Source organism: Chelmon rostratus, chromosome 4 (genome assembly GCF_017976325.1).
Source record: "Chelmon rostratus isolate fCheRos1 chromosome 4, fCheRos1.pri, whole genome shotgun sequence".
In the NCBI taxonomy this organism is placed as follows: Eukaryota; Metazoa; Chordata; class Actinopteri; order Chaetodontiformes; family Chaetodontidae; genus Chelmon; species Chelmon rostratus.
The window spans coordinates 6,883,897-6,901,035 of NC_055661.1; the positions used below are offsets into that span (position 1 = coordinate 6,883,897).

The window sequence follows — 17,139 nt, forward strand, 5'->3', positions numbered from 1 at the left end:
AGTAAATACACTGAATTTCCGTAAACCAAGATACAGTACATAACTCTATTTTTTACAGGTACAATATGTAAAAAACACACAATTTTACTGTAATTTTTTCAAAGAATTGTAAAATGAGTGAGAAAATACCGTAAAGTCAAAAGTGGGTAATTACCCTAAAATTTACAGTATTATTCAGTATAAATCACAGATTTCACTGATATGTACATTTAAATTTACAGTAGAAAACTATTAACCATTCAGCAAAATATATACCGTCATTTCTATAGAAACAAGATGTTAAAAATATGGTCCATATACTGCTAATTTAAAGAAAAACGATATTTTACAGTGGTACTTTGGTCAACATCACCATATTATTATTATTATTATTATTATTATTATTATTATTTCATTTAAGTTTTTTTCTTTCTTTTTTTCACATTTCTGCTTTATTAGCCCTTAAAACACACTAACTTGACTAGTGTGACCACATACATTGATGGAGCTCTGTCAAGTTAGAAATGGTGACTGCATTGCAGCTACAGTTAGGGAATCTACATGGTAAATTAGCAAGAAGTAGCAGAAGAAGAAGAAAAAGAAAAAGAAGAAGAAGATGCACAATGCATTCTGGGTGTTTTTCGTTTTAGTTGTAGAAATCTCATAACAGAACCTTTCGTATCCAACAGAGTTTAGTGAAACTACTGCAATTTATAGAGTAAGTTCTTTTTGCTCACTGGATACGTTTATATTTTGTTTTCATTATTTTTTTGTTTACGTCGGACATTACTTGAGTTTTATTTTATTGAGTCTACCACGTTGAACGTGACGATGTCCGTTCTAGTCAGGTGTCTTCTGTGATTTTTGGTCTACAATTTAAGAGAGAGCGCGAGAACGAGAGTGTTGACTTTTGAATCCTTCTGGCCGACATTTAGGCGCTATTCCTGCGCACGCAGTAAAGAGCATCTGTGGAGTCTACACACGTCCTGTACTCGGGAGATAACTCTGTTCTTAAGGTAAGCACCTCTACAGAACTTTCTAGCTAACGTCAGCGCTTTCTTGAATGTCATTCGGGTTTATGTAATGTTTAAAGTTACGTTAATTTGCTCCTTTGTTCCGTTTTGCTCTTGCAAAAATCAGGAGTTGGACAACAACTAAGCTAGGTTAGCTAACCGTTAGCTAAGGAAATGTATAGCTTTCTGTGGCAAGTCGGTTAAGACACTGAGAGGCTATGTGCTTTATTGCAAACTACATCGTAACGAACCAAGATGTTTACTTAAGTGCATCGAAGCTGGTTGCAAGCATATATTTAACAGATATGATATATGATATACGCTGAGAAGGTGCTTTGTGGTTATAGAGGCAAGTTATAGTTTTTTTCTTTTCTTTTTTTGGAGGTGATGTTTGTTGCCCATGGTCAACTGTTATATAGAATATTTTGATACTGTCAGTCAGCTTTGATGTTACAAGCTTATAATGTTATAAGCTTTTTTGTTTTACGTTGAACTGGCTAAAAAATGTGAACTGGCTTTTTGTAGCAATTTGCAGCAATTATGAATGGCTAAGTTAATAAAACTGCCTATGAAGAACATCCAAGCTTTTGTTTCAGTGCTAACACTTCAGGAGGTTGAAGGCTCTTGGCATCACTAAGATCTAGAATCTCTTTCAAGGTAAGTAAATTAAACAGATACACAACAAATACTTGTTGTTTGGAGTAAATGTCCTAATTATCTGTACACACTGCGCACACTTATAGAAATTGTCTTTATAACAATTGTAAATCTTTTGCTCCTGCCACCTCTCAAGCGTCGCGTTCAAATTCCTTAGTGGTCACCGACTTGGAGGGAACAACTTGCCTGCTTTTGTGATGGTGAGATTCTAATCCATGTTAATGCCAAAAGCAAGCTTTTATTTATTTAATAATTTTTTACTTCTAAGGGTGTTTTTCTTTTAATATTTTTATCAGAGACAGCAGAAAGACAGGGACAGGGAAGAGAGAGGAGATGACATGCAGCAAAGGACCCGAAGTCTGGCTTGAACCCAGGTTACCATTGCAAGGACCCAGCCCCAGGTATGTGCCATGTGCTCCACCAGTCGACTTTTATTAAACATTCAGGGTATGTACATGGTCTGAATAAAATGATCAAGTCAAAAAGATACTTAAGTGGGTTGGATATACAAGAGCTATAAAAATCACAAGCACAAATGAGCATTTTGTGACATAATGCTCAGTATCGAAATAAGTACATCAGCGAGCCAGTATGGATGAACAATTCTTTGAGGATGTTCACTCAGGCCTACAGCTAAACTATTAATGTATCAAGCATAGTCCAAGGACTGCACAGACGACAATACTTTTGAACTGTGATGGTAGACAGCACTTAAACAGGTTAGCCGGGCCTGGAAGAAGTACTTTGCTACATATTATTGTTGCTGTTATTAATGTTGTTGTCATTATTACTGCTGTCATTAGCTGTAGGAGCAGTGGTTGTAGCGGTAATGTTTTTTTTCACATTTTTTTTTTTTTTTTTTTTTCTGGCTGCAGAGAGGCTCTTGCTTGTCCTCAGTGGACACTGATGACAACTCTTCAGGCAGAAGTTACAACACTCAAAGTTCCAGTTGCCCAAACATCATACCATGTCGGAGAGTCTCCTAACTGTCTTCAGTCAAGTTTGGACCCAGTGACTTGGACACCAGTCTTGTAAAGCCTAATTAGAGGTAAGCAGTGGTGCAGCTCAAAGGGTTGGGCAGAATCCGGTTTTACCAGCCTTGTAGTTACTGCTGTACACTTCGCTGCAACAAGCTGTCAGTGCTCTATGATTCAACTAAGAATTTAGATGCAATGGCTGCTGCTCCACCTGTCTTGCTATGTTAATTTAAATGGGGATATCCATCCTCGTCATCAAATGTCTATGCTTCAAGTGCAGGTTGCCATCTTAGGAAACACAAACCTGCCCAGCTGCCAAAGAGCACGTGTGTTATGGCAGTAAATTAATATTTCACTGTAGAGCCTTCTCTGGCATCTGTCAGCCAAATAGAATATAGAACTAATAACAAGTTGTCTATGGACGTTTACCACATCAGTACAGATTTTTCACCTCACACTGTCATTTTTTTAAATATTTCCAACAATGTATTCGTTATTAATGTTGGTTGTATAGAAGTAGTGATGGTCCTGCTTGGGTAAACATAACAGCAGCAGCAGGGGCTGGTGAACTTGAGGTCCCTATCCTGGCAGCAGTTGGTGTGTGATTGATTTTGAAATATTTTTAGATTATTTTATTAGTATTATTATTAGTAAACATGTAGAAAGGGATGTGTTTCAGCACTGAGCCACTAAACACCCTGTCAACCTGCAACATAACTAGTCAGAGGCCTCAATTCAGTTCATCAGACAATCAACACTGACCACAGTTCAGTAACTCAACATCTGGCCACCAGTTTTTTACCATTGGATTTTGCATAAATATATTAAAATGTATAAATAACCCTCTGGCTACATTAAAAATCCAGCACTGATTACAACATTAAAGACCAACAATTGTAACATAAAAAATGTTACTAAAAGTGAATAAAAATATAAATTAATTACTCTTTATGTGTGCTTCTACACTACCGATTTCTTTCAGTGAAAGACTGGTATGTCCAGTAAATATTGGATTACAAATACAAGCAAGCTGTTTTTGTGTTTCTTGATTATTTTGGTTCAGGAAACCGGGGCAGCTCAGCACTAGAGTATGAGAAAGCATATTTCATACAAAAATTATCCAGTAACACAGAAACAACTTCCAGATAAAATGAATTATGGACTACAAGCTACACATTAGTCTTTGTTAGAACAAAATAAGTTAAGCAGAAGCATGTTGTAGAAGTGACCTGCAGAACATTATATTCCAGAGGGCTGGTTCTATGGTTAACTCATTGGAGCTCAGTTAAAAAAACAGAAGGCAGAGTTTTTCTTTTTGTAGTCATGGTGCTCAAATCGTGCATCAATCTAACTTTGGCTTTGTTTCTGTTTTCTGGCTGCAGAAATGATCTACAGTAAAGACCTGATGGACCACGTGAGACTGCAATCAGAGCTGGTGACTTGTGAATGCTGAGTGACTCTTTACCCTTGATCAACCCAGGTCAAGTGGCTCATTTTTTTGTTTATTCACTATCCCTCATATAGACACATGATACTTTGTGAGTATACTTGAAATGTTGGATCAGTTCCATCTTTTTTCAGAGAATGTGTTAATGCAAGAACAGTTTCTTCAGGTTTGTCAATGATACATGTGGGCACAATGGGCTTTATTTGTTATTTTGTTTAGAATCACTATAGGGTTTTAGACTGTTGCTGACTGTAAATCTGTGCCAGGTAACTGTAATTCCTCATGTGTTATACTGTATCTTTTACAGTGAAATTCTGGCAACCACAGCTGCCAGTAATTTACCGTAAATTTGAAAAATAAACTGTAATTGCTAATATGTTTTACTGTATTTTTTACGGTGAAATTCTGGCAACCACAGCTGCCAGTAATTTACCGTAAAATTGGACCTAGCTGCAATAAAGTACCGTAATATGTCATACAGTTTCTGTTGTATTTATTACTGAGATGGACTGTAATTTTGACATGAGATTATTGTAAACAGGTTTATGTTTTACCTGTCATTTTTACAGCAAAATACCGTCACACAGCTGTCACAGCTGCGTGAGAACACACCAGGCTGGAATCAATTAATCAGCTGATCTCAGTCTTCAGCTGACAACTAAGTGATCCCTTGATGTTGATTGGTTGGCCTGATGTGCTCCTCCTGGGTTGGAATGAAAACCTGCAGCCACGCGGCCCTTTATGGAACCGGTTTGAGATGCCTGCTTCACACAAATGTCCTCCATGGGAAATGACACAATGAACCTGTGTCACACAACTGTGGTTAATTACTGAGACTCACCCATAAACTTCATGACAGCATCCCAGTGGTTTGCCTCACCTTTTTGTGAAATGTTCTCTATGAAGGTGCATGAGACAATAATTATAGGTGGTGGAGTTTGATGGATGGACTTTTAATTTTTGAATGTGTGGTGTCAACCTGTGTACGTGCATACATGAAGAGAATGTGTGTGTGGATAGAAACCACTGAGTAAGATAGCTCAGTCTAGAGGCCACCCCGGTCTGGAGGCCTGTATACCCATGTTTTTTTCTGTTTTTTGTGTTTTTTTAAAGCGAGCACCTCCCCTGACACCAATAGAACCACTAAAGCAAGATAGTTCATACACTGGGGGTGTTTTGAGAGTCATCACATTCCAGGATAAACAAGGCTACAGAGGTAAAGGAACATCAGGGGAAATACTAACGGCTGACAGGACACCAGTATAAACAGGCCAAAAAAGGGTAAAAGATCAAGTAGGTGACGTGTCATGACTATGTATCCACACCCCCAATGGTAGTATAAAAGGTGACGTTTGTAAAAAAAAAAAAAATCAGTTCTGCAGATCACACTCAGGCTTTTTGATTTATGAAGAGAATAAAGCTCTCTGGACCCAACTCTTCCAGACTCTGACACTCATTTCAGACTCTGTGCTTTTTTCCTGAAGGGAACCTGACCACTTCTTAAACTTAGAATCTGCAGCTAAAGTGATACAGACTTAGAAATAAGGCAGGAAGACTAAATCAGAACCTGATCGAGTCAGAATCTGGTCTGTGAGGGGGCGTCAGAAAATCCACTACAGTTCGTATGTGAAACCAATAATCAATGTTGACTTAAGGAAGAAGTTTTTTTAAGCCAAACCATGAACTTTTACGAAACCTATAAGTTTTGATGCCAAAATCTAACCATCTGAAATGTTTCTCAACCAACTTTCTTTTACAACTTCAACCAGATGTTGCATGTTTAGTATCACTTCTGTCACAGCTGCGAGAGAAGGTGCCTGATACTGATGTGATGATGACATACGATTCATGAAGCCCAGTCCAGAGTGAGTGTGAGTCCAGACTCACAGCTGTCAGGAAACGTGGGGATTTAAAGGGGGACTAAGGGGTTGAACCCAAACGCAGACACAAGGGGGCGCAGATATAAATAAACAAATTTATTCAACACAAGGAAAAACCAAGGAAAACCAAAACTCAGGAAAAAGGGAATAATCACACACTAGGGTAAAGGGTTTACACAGAGAGGAACACAGGGAAACATTGAATAAACATAACACAGAACAAACACTGACAAGGAATGTGGCGTGGCTGTGGCATGGCTAAAGACAAACACACGCTAACCTGGATTATGGCATGGCAAGAAACACATGAGCTGTGGCATGGTTAATGACAAGGACACACTTACATGGACTGTGGTATGACAAAGACAAAGACAAGACTTGAGAACACGTACTTGGACCAGAACAAAGACAACACCAGGATAGACACTCACCAGTGGTATGGAAAGGAACACAGACAACACTAAAGACGGTGGAACACGAACATGAAACGAGGCATGGACATGAACAAAGACAACGCAAAGAAAAACACTTATTAGGAACGTGGCATAAGGTTAAGGCAAGGTTTCAAGGGGCAATAGGTAAAGCAGACAGCAAGGAAGCGCAGACAAAGACAGGGGGGAAGACACAGACTTCTATACACAAGGAGGGATTACTAATGACACACAGATGGAAACGATCAGACAATCACAAGGTTGGGAAAACACAGGAAGTAAAGCACACAAAGAAACACAACTTAAACCTTCAAAAAGAAATAGGATGAGACAAAAAACAGACAATGAAAAACACACAAAGGGGAATCTTCAACAAAACCGGCGTGCTCGGTACGGGTCATGACAGCAGCTAACTTTGTGACTGCAAGGACTGAAACACAAACATCTTAAGACTGTTCTCAAAAAAAAAAAAAAAAAAGAAAACCAAAAGGAGTTATAAAATCCATGGAAATTTGCTTGTCTCATCAACATGTTTTCATCCCTGTAACATGCAGTAAGTGCTAAAAGACTGTAAATAAAGGCAGTGAAAAAAGTCCACCCATGCATACATCCTTTGCAATCTTAGTCCCCTCCATCATAAATATAACATAACTCAAATAAAGCTGGTGTGCGAACAAGATAAATGATATTGTGAGCAGAATGTGTCAATTTAACAGAATGAAAGAATCTCTTTGAAACAGCTTGTTCACCCCAGAACAACTTACCAACCGCAGTGAACACCTGGTCTTTTATTTAAGAATGCTGCAAATACGTAATATTCCATCATTTTTCATCAGGAAACATGAATTACTGTAAAGCTCCATGTGTTCCCTTCTCGCTGCAAGATAATGGCATAAAACCTGACTATTATAATGAAGGTATGATTTTTAAGGGACAATTATGCTATAGCTCCACGCCGAGCTAAGTACAAATTAATTCTTTACAACTCTATTAGTCAGTGTGAGACTAAGCTCCCTGCCAGGCTTGCTGGATAGTCAAACTCAGTTTTCACACACATGTTACAGACTTTTTGGGATCTTCAGAGTGGAAAACTGTCAGTCCTTGAATGAGATTTTTAAAGTGAATTATAGAAATCATCAAAGTTGTGAGGGTTTTCCTATATCTCTCTACATTGTAGACTTGTTCTAGAGTACAGCTCCTTTGTCAGTGTTTTTTTTACATCATAGCTGAATTTCATATAAGACATAATTTAACTTTTAGGTACATTTCTGATAAACACAACTTTCTTGCTCTTTAATTCACTTTGAATGCAGCAAATTAGAGTTAGAGGAGCGGTGGAATGGTTTCAGGAAAGTGATTACGCTGGGAGTTTTGGCATTGCTTGTTCTTCTGGCGTAGGGCGGCTCTGGGGTGTTGATTCTCAGTTTCATCCTTGTTGCTTGAATGCCCTCTCCTTCCTTGTTTACTGTCATCATCTGCTGAGCTGGATAATGAGCTTCAGTGTCCACACACAGACCCTCTCCAACGTCTTATCAACTGGTAAAGCCTCAGCTCTTTGCCACCTGCCCAGCAGGCTCCACCACCACTGGAATACAAGATAAACTCAACAAAACTTTCAAAATGATTATTTATTTATTTATTTGACTTAAATTATTTGTGTAAAAAACATGGTGCAAAGGTTTCATGCTGGCTTAGGTTTATCAGGACAAATGCATAGCTTTCCATAAGGTAGCCATTAAAGTAAATCTTTCATAATTACACACTAAAATGCCCTTTTTTATCCTTTAGAGTGAAAACTAAAGCAGTATCATAGTGAAAAAAATGTACCCAGCACACTCAACAAAAGGGCAAAAATACCACAACCGTTTACTCATACAATGAAGAGATGAAGACAGATAAAAGAAAACCCCTAATTGTTGCCGATTAAATCTGTACTGACTACAAAAGTAGCAGCTTCCTGTTCAAAAACACATTTTCTATTGTAAATATGTGCTGATGATGTGCATAACAGAGCAGGATACCTGGGTCCAGATGTTTAAACAATATGTCTGCCTTGCAGCTTGCAAATGCCACTTCATCAGTCCAGCGTCATTGGAATTTTGATGATATTGGACGGTTCCACCCCTCACCATTAACATTCAATGCCAATGTTCAGCACCAATGCAGGAGGCAGTGTGCCCTTACAGAACTAGGCAGAAGGTAAGGGTAAGGAGGTCGGTATGGTGGATGCACGTGTGCCGATTCAGTAGCCAACCCCCCCCCCCCCCCCCCTTACCATAACCAAGTTTTTTTTAGCTGCCCAACCCCAACCATACCATACCTGTAATCACCAATTCCCTACCCCTAGCCATACCAGCTGCCATGCAAAGATATTATAGAAAGCAAAAAAAAAAGTCACCAAAAGTAACACAGGCTTTTGAAGAGTATCAAGGTTTTTGTGTGAGTATTGGATTGCACATCCCACACACAAATTAACAAATAAAGTGGTGAGAATATGCTCACCTCACACACTGAACTCAGTCCAGGCACACACATGGTTTCCTCGAGGGAGCCCTGTGATACAGAGAAGCGATATGTGCGCTCATATCCCTCACCATTTTATTTCTCTGTGTTCATATGCATATTTCTATCATTTGTAATTTTTATATTATTATGCATATATTTGTATGTTTCTGTTTTAGTGCGAGTGAGTTTTAGCTGGGAACCTACAAAAAGAGTTCTATCCATCACGCAATGAATCTGCGAGGTGTGTAAAAAGGTGTCATTGCGTAGGGTTGGTGTCTCTTTAGTATGTGAGCGGCATAGAGAACAGCTGTGTAACCAGATAGCGTAACTCCCTGTCACTGACATGACCCAAAGTGATAGTCGCAGGGATTTCCTCTCACCTTCTGCCCTCACACTCCTAAGTCGCAGATTGACTGTTTTGACAGGTGGTACTTTTTCAAAGGATTTTGTGTCACAGAGAGCTAGAGAATGACAAATGTGTGGAGTATTCACCGTCAGGTCTGGGCTGAAGCTGTCAGTCTTCCTCTCAAAAATAAAGAGCATGCATGGCTACTTCAACTGAACAAAATAGGGGGCAGTGGCCGCTGACATACGGGATCAAGCAGGAGCCGGCACTTTGTACTTTCCTAGAATCTACATATTTACTTTATGTCTTTCAGATCCAACCTGCTGCGCCATTGAAAGGACAATGTCATCCATACAGACTAAGTGTGGCACTTGGTTTCCTTCAAATGAGATCAAGAAAGATTCATTGAGGGACATCCATTAAAGTGACATCTCATGTCGCTAGGACAATAGGACGATTTAGTACTTTATCTCCATGTGAGCTCTGCAGACAGTGAACCATGTATAATAGCTGCCTCAGGGAGCCGCATTTAGTGCCAGACAGCAGGTCATAGGTGTTTGATGTACGGTGTTTTAGACAAGGCTCTCACACAGTGTATTTGACTGGAGTGTGAAAGTTCCCTGGATCATGTATTATACCTGATTCACTGCTGACGGACCGCAGTGGTGCGCATGCTGCATACAGCAAGTGTTCGGCAAGAGACACTTGTGCTGCCATAGTCACAGTGATGTACCACAAATAGCCTGATTTGCAAACAAGGTCGTTACTTAAACCACCAGTGTGTGGGATTTCGTGGCATCTAGCGATGAGGTCGCATCAACAAATTGAATGGCCCTCACCTCTCCCTGCCCTCTCAAAGCATGTAGGCTGACCCCCACCAGATCTTGTAGATACATATTCTAAAGTATCGAAAAGCACAACGGTTCTTACTTACAGGTGATTATACACCAATGAAAAAATTAGAATCAATTTCTGCCAACAGATCCCCTTAAATCTTCCACATTGGTCCTATAAAATAATCTGTGCATTTATTCATGAATTTCTGATTTCATGTGAGAAGAAGCCCACTGTTCCTTCATCCTTCCTGAATGATTCTTCACCTGTTTATGTCCAAAGGCAATCATCAGTGCCAGTGTGGCAAGTGTGCAGAGTTTGCATCATAACATTACAACATATGCCTTTTCATGGAACCAGTTGCGGTCCTCACCTAGCATTAATCAATCATTTGATTTGAACCTGTCGCCCCAATGTTCGACAATAATGCACCAAAACACCACAAATGCCCTCCTAGATGCCCTCGTGCTAGAGGAAACATGATGAAGGGCCCTCGATGGTGGGCCAATGTGCATCCCTAGGGTTTCCTTCCAGTGGAGAAAACGTGATGAAGTATACACGTATATATGCTCTAGATGCTAGAAAATTAATTGACCTCTATGTGCCTCTAAATCAGGCGTCTCAAACCGGTTCCATAAAGGGCCGCGTGGCTGCAAGTTTTCATTCCAACCAAGGAGGAACACACCAGGCTGGAATCAATTAATCAGCTGATCTCAGTCTTCAGCTGATAACTAAGTGATCCCTTGATGTTGATTGGTTGGCCTTATGTGCTCCTCCTGCACCAGCGCATGCAGCTGGTGCTCTTCTTTCTTTATTTTTTTGCCCCTCTGACAGCCGTAGTCCATCGCTGATTGCGTCCACTGCATGAATATAATCAGCTGATCTTCTGCTGTTCTAGGATTACTGTGTTGACAGTCTAATCCAATGAATGTGCATGGTTAAAGGCTAAACCCACATAAACAACTGAAATACAAATTTAAGGTCAGCCCCAGCTTGTTTCTTAACATGGAAACCAAATGCTTTACACTTACAGATAATGAGATCTGACAGATTTTTTTCATTGTGTTGGAAGGCAATATCCCCATGCTAACCTTGAACATCTCACTCAAAACAGCAGATGATTTTTTTTTTTTCTGATATCTGAGGCTTGCACTGTCCCTGTCAGATCTATAAACCTGATCCACCCCTCATTGCAGGATTTATTCCATCGTCGGTCTGCTCATTTAGCCCTGTGAGCCATACAGGGTTCATAGCTGCATCTGTCTCCATCGAGCCCACCGTATGCAGCTCTCTGTCATCAAAGGGGTGTGTCACAGTTTGAGGACATGACTGTTTTGGGCAGTGGTGAGTGAAATGTCCTTCACTAGTCACTCTGACAAGCTGCTGATCTCTCTGGGAGGCTGCTGCTACTGTATCTCCAAAATGGTACATTTCATATCTCCAAATGTTGCAGTCAGTTACTCCTGACTGTCCAAAACAGGGACCATTGAAAGGATGTCTGAGACAGTTTAACGTATCGACACCCACATTTATTCAGGCTCTCACAATATCAGCAGGTTACGGGGACCAAACTCTGGGCTGAAATGAAACTGTGATCTTGAGGAAAATAAATCTGGTGAGGTAGTTAGGAAGCAGTCAGCTCTTAAAGCCTCGAGTAAGAACTGAACGGGGTGAAGCTGCTTTTATTACCCTGCATATAGATGGAACCAATTCCTGATAATCTTATGTTCAGCCAAACTTTAGCAACTTTAAAAATTACATTTTAAGTAATTAAATTAAAAACTCTCTTCTCCTGCACCTTTTCCTTGATTAATTTCTCTGCTGTACCTTTACTGAACTCTACTATAATCATATCTCTGGGGTTTTATTTTTTTCACCCTAATGTTATTTTATGGCAGCTGATTTTTTTGTCCTTTTTATTGTGTTGTATAAATATTGTTCTAATGCACTTCTCTGCCTTTTGTGAAGCAAAAGAAAAGAGGCAAGAGAAGAAAGAGGAAAGGCAGAGCACATAAAGGTAAAACAAAGGGGGGGGGGGGGCACCAAATAAGGGCTATAACAACAGTGAAGCTGGCTCCTCTTGACACCACTGCATTGCACTGCGAGGGCAAAAGGGGTCTGGTTGGGTCAGCTGGGTTGGACTGGCTCGTCACTCGCTTATTTTGGGCTGCTTTGGGCCGTGCCCAGACTCTAAGGTGGGTGCTGGTCCATTGCAGATGCCTGTGGTCTATATAAAAAACAAAATAATGTCAGTATCAGTGCTTTCCCTAACAGATCCAGTGTGATTGAAAACACAGCAGAAATGTAGTTCAGAATTCTTATCGTACCGTTACACCCAATTCTAGTAATAAAGAATAAAATGGAAATTCATGCCCAAAGGAAACAAGAGTTGAAGCCAAGAATAACATTTGTAATAACTTTGAGAATTTTTCACGTTTCACTTCAACTGTTAATAGTAGATCTGCTAAGAGCTTTTCTTCAAATGGAAAAATTAGAGTTCACTTATTCACGGAGGGGTGAATCTTGGGGCAGCGTGAGTGTTTTTCCCTTGGAGAGGAGATTAAAATCCCTTCTGTCAATATTAAAGGCGCATCTGAGGGTTTTGAGGCGATTGGCACATCAGTCTGCAGGATTTCATCATGGCGGTGTGTGGAGGAAATAAGGTTACAGCCTCCCCATTTTCTTCTCACAGCTGTGGATATCTTATTGCGTCTTTGGCTGACATATCAAGTTTCAATCTGCTGAACGCTCTGGTGTGTCAGGACATCTGGGGGAAAAAAATCATAAAAAATCTAATTAGAATACAGGCTATTAAGATATTGCTCATTTACAGTGAAACAGGACACACTGTATATTCATTTTTCTCCAACTTGTAAACTTGTAAAATCTCTCTAAGAATGTTTAGTTCATCCGTCATAATGTGGAAACCGTCTGGTTTGTGTGTGTTTTTCCACACAACCTTATTCAAACATGGCTCTTACAAGACATCCCACCATTAGAATGCTAACATTTGCTGATGGCGCTGAATTAAAAGTTAAGGGATCACAAGATGCATGACAATGAACAATTCGTTTTTCCATTAGAAACTGTCTCATATTATAATACAGGTCAGGAAAGAATTGGCAGAGAGCTGCAGAAAGAAATGCCTTTGTTTGTCAGTGGTAACAAAAATGTATTCAGATGCAGCCTATGGAGGATGCATTCACCTCATCAACAATGCGATATTACTTCTTTACATTCCACCATGGCGCACAAACTAGCATCACTGTCATTATTGGAACAATCCTAATATTATTACAATGCTGCTAAAGGGCATACTAGCACATTGTTATTCTAGCATGTACTACAGAGTGCTAATGAGCAAACCAAAACAAGTTGTAGGTCAAATCATAGATAGGACTGTATATGGGACAAAGACACAACCTAATTTGGACTCAAACCACCAAAATTAAAATTAACCAAAACAGAAGTGCAAATACAACTGGACAAAATAAGCCAAAGTCAAATACAGCGACCAGCTGGACTCAGCAGCCTAACAGGCCAAGCCACCGGGTGGTCGTGGTGGCGTGGACCACAGCCAATCAGAACAAGGTGATCCGAACAAGGTCAGGACAAAGTACGCGTAAAACCAAACAAATGTTAAAAAAAGGTAATTGGTAAGAACCGTTCAAACAAAACAATGACAACAGTGGAAACAAAACAGCAGCTCTGTTAGGAGTGGCGACCGGCTTTAACAGGGCCGCACACCGGAAGCCGAGATGAGCTAGGGTAGAATATGAAATGCAGCCATTATTGGAGCTCATTGTTACAAAACAACTTCAGCAGCAACAAAACAGACCAACCTCAGAAGGAAAAACCACCGCTATCACCTGCTGCCAGCCAAACAATGCACCCGCTGCAGACACACAACGCTAATAAATAAGCTATGGCACCAGTGATCGGAAAGACAGGAGGAGGTCGATGCTTACCATTTAAGCAGATTTGAGGTACAAAAATCCAGCCGATACCGAAAACAACCTAGTACCCCACACCGCAACCTCACGCCAGCTGAGCCACGCCACAGTCCTCAAATCTGGCAACGCTTAGCATTCAATGGAGCATGAGCAATGATAAAACTGCGATAGGTTTTAGGTCATTGCTACCCAATTACCCCGGCACAGAGTTGTCACTTTTTAAGAACTGCTATGTTGCCTCATGTGTAGCTCCTTGCTGTTAAATTTATGGTGATCTATGCATGGAGCAGACTAATGGACTTACAGTGGCAGTCTGGTTTAATAGGTCTGGCCCTGTGTGCTTTCCAAACAAAATGCCTGAGGTATGTAAAAAGAAACAAGGCACAAAAAAAAGAGAGAGCGTTGTGCATATTTGATCTGGTAAGCACTTGGAAACAGGCTGGAAGTTGTGGGGTTATTAATCACAGGACTGTATTCTACGAGTGAGCAATCTTGTGTGGTGTAGCGAGGTGCACTGTACATTTCATCCCTCTGGAAAGCAATTTATTGGACCAGCTTCATTCTGCAGTGGAGTTGGGGGGCTCATACTCTGAACAACCACTTTTTTCTAGATTTACTCTGTCACTGCAACTATTTATGTTCTGTATGTGAACGTCAGAATGCTGCTCATAGACTTCAGCTGAGCATGCAACACAATCATCCCGCAACAGCTCATCACAAAACTGGACCAGCTGGGATTAAACAACTCACTATGCAACTGGCTGCTGGACTTCCTGACTGGGAGACCTCAGGCAGTTCGGGTCGGCAGGAACACATCCAGCACCACCACACTGAACACCGTCGCACAGCTCCAACCTCCTCGTCAAGTTCGCCGATGACACAACTGTGGTGGGTCTCATCAGCAACGACGACGAGGCGGACTACAGGAGCGAGGTGAGCCGCCTGGCCTCGTGGTGTGAACACAACAATCTCTCTCTGAATGTGGAGATACAGTACAGAGAACTGAGTGTGTAGGTTGCTGACTCTTGGGCTGAAAGGAATCTGACATGGCTGGTTTGGGTGTGGATGGCGTTTCTCCGTATACATTTAGCTTTTTTCATGGAGTTCGCGTGCCTGAAAGAAGAAAAGCCTTTTTCAAACACACCCTCCTCCGTCTACTAATTCACATCGGCAATTGAGCCGTGCCAGTGAGATGTCAGAGGAGTGAGCTCGAGTCCTTCCGTGTGGAAAGAAGGAAGGCTAAATAAATTGATTTCTCCTCAGTGCTGAAACACAAAGCATTTAAGGGCGACAGCATGGGAAGCACAGTTTTTATCAGCAGATACAAACGGAGATACACTAAAGTGTGAGTAGAGCTGCCCTGCTTCTACGAAGCTGGATTGCAAAGCTCTAGTTTTTTTAAATTGAACTAACTCCTGAAAATATTGTAAATGGATGGTCTTTAATTTGAAATTTCATTCATCATCACAAACAGTGAGATTAACGTTTTACTCGGCTTTTATGATGGGATGTGTTGATCAATGTCCTGTGTTACCCTGCAGTCCTTGTAAGATGTGTGAGTGTGTGAGAAAATGCTTTAGAAATGCTATTTTAATTCTATTATTTATATTTGCCAAGTATGTAATTGGTTTTGTTGTGGAACTTCAACATGCATGGATGCTGCATTGCCTTGATAAGTTCATATGAATGAGGGTAGTAGGCCACCATTGCAAAGCGTAGTAAGCTCAACAGCCCCAAGAGCTTTGTTTGAGAATATGCCTTAAAAATACAGTTAGGTCAGTCAGGACAAAAAAATAAGCAACAGTACCAGTATTTATGCATGCATCCTTCATGTGTTACTGAAAAGAAACCATGGCAACAACACAAATGCGCACTTCCAAGTTTGGCGTTGTTGCAGTGTCGCCCATATGTGTTAAACCTGCAGTGCAGCTTTTGTCTCCTCCCTCTGGTAATGAGAGCAATTACACAAACACTGTTGACGTGCTTCTGATGCAATACTCGGAGCTGTTGAATGCAACAGCTAGACCTCCTTTTATTGATGCGGCGATTGGATGACACTCTTCCCTCCCGTCTCTGTGGCCGTACAGCACATCCACACCAGCAGTGGAGATGCGGATATCTGAAAAGAAAGGCTAGTGCCTTGTGCCACTGTGCTGACACAGAGCCGTTATCATTGTTTATTTTGTTTCCTCTGTGCTGTGAATAAAAAATCTATTTGTGAAAGTAGCTGAAGCTTAAAACACAATAAAATCACAAATTGTGAGAAAATGACAAACGATGGCACAGACAAATGGCAACTGTTTGCAGAAATGCAATGTTTGTGTAAGAACGTGCTCTAATGAGACAGTGAAATAAACATGATGAGGCCTGAGTTGACGCAAATAACAAAGACCGGCGCTGCATCGAGTAAATGAAGTCTGTTACGGTGAAGGCACAGCTTCAGCATCATCACAGGACTCTGCGCTATGACAGCTTCTTTGCTTTGTTTCTTTCTGTGAAGCATCATAGCAACACTGGCGACTTTTTTCTCTCTTTAATGAAAACACACAACCGCTGAGTGAAACTGACTTACCTCAGGGCATCTAAACAGACTCCAGAGACTTCATCTTTCATTTTTTAAATTATGTTTCACTTGGACAAAGACATTGTCACTTCTGTGGTAAATACTTGCAGAGAAAATGACTGATGGTTCAAGAATTCATACGCTGGCAAAAACTGGTCCAAACACCCCGTGGGATCATGTGCTGTGAGCCGCAGCTGTTAGCGTGTCACTTTTCCCTGCTGCCGACTCCTCGCGATGCCACTGCGAGCTGCAGCAGGATGTTTGCTTCGCAGACGTCAACCCTCGTGTGAGGCAGACAGGTGTGTCAGAGGACAGAGGGGGATGGAATCAGAAGACATGAGCGTAAAGTCCTCTTTTTCAACACACAGTGCATTTGTTTAAAGCTGCATTCACAGGCACCTCTACAGTACATACGGAAAGTTTTCAGATGCTTTTAAGTTTTTATTTTTTTAACCGATTCAATTCCCTTATCAATCCACACACGATTCTCCACGGTGACAAAGCAAACAGGTTTTCAGAGTGTTTTGTAAATTGGTTGATAATTAAAGACTGAA

General features: G+C 40.7%; 1 long non-coding RNA gene across 1 annotated transcript; it reads left to right on the plus strand.

The window, feature by feature from the left end:
• The first annotated feature begins 729 nt into the window (after positions 1 to 729).
• LOC121605998 lies at positions 730 to 1,834 on the plus strand. The gene is made up of 3 exons (XR_006006812.1): positions 730 to 995; positions 1,589 to 1,649; positions 1,786 to 1,834. It is a non-coding gene; the product is annotated as an uncharacterized LOC121605998 (long non-coding RNA).
• The last annotated feature ends 15,305 nt before the right edge of the window (positions 1,835 to 17,139 follow it).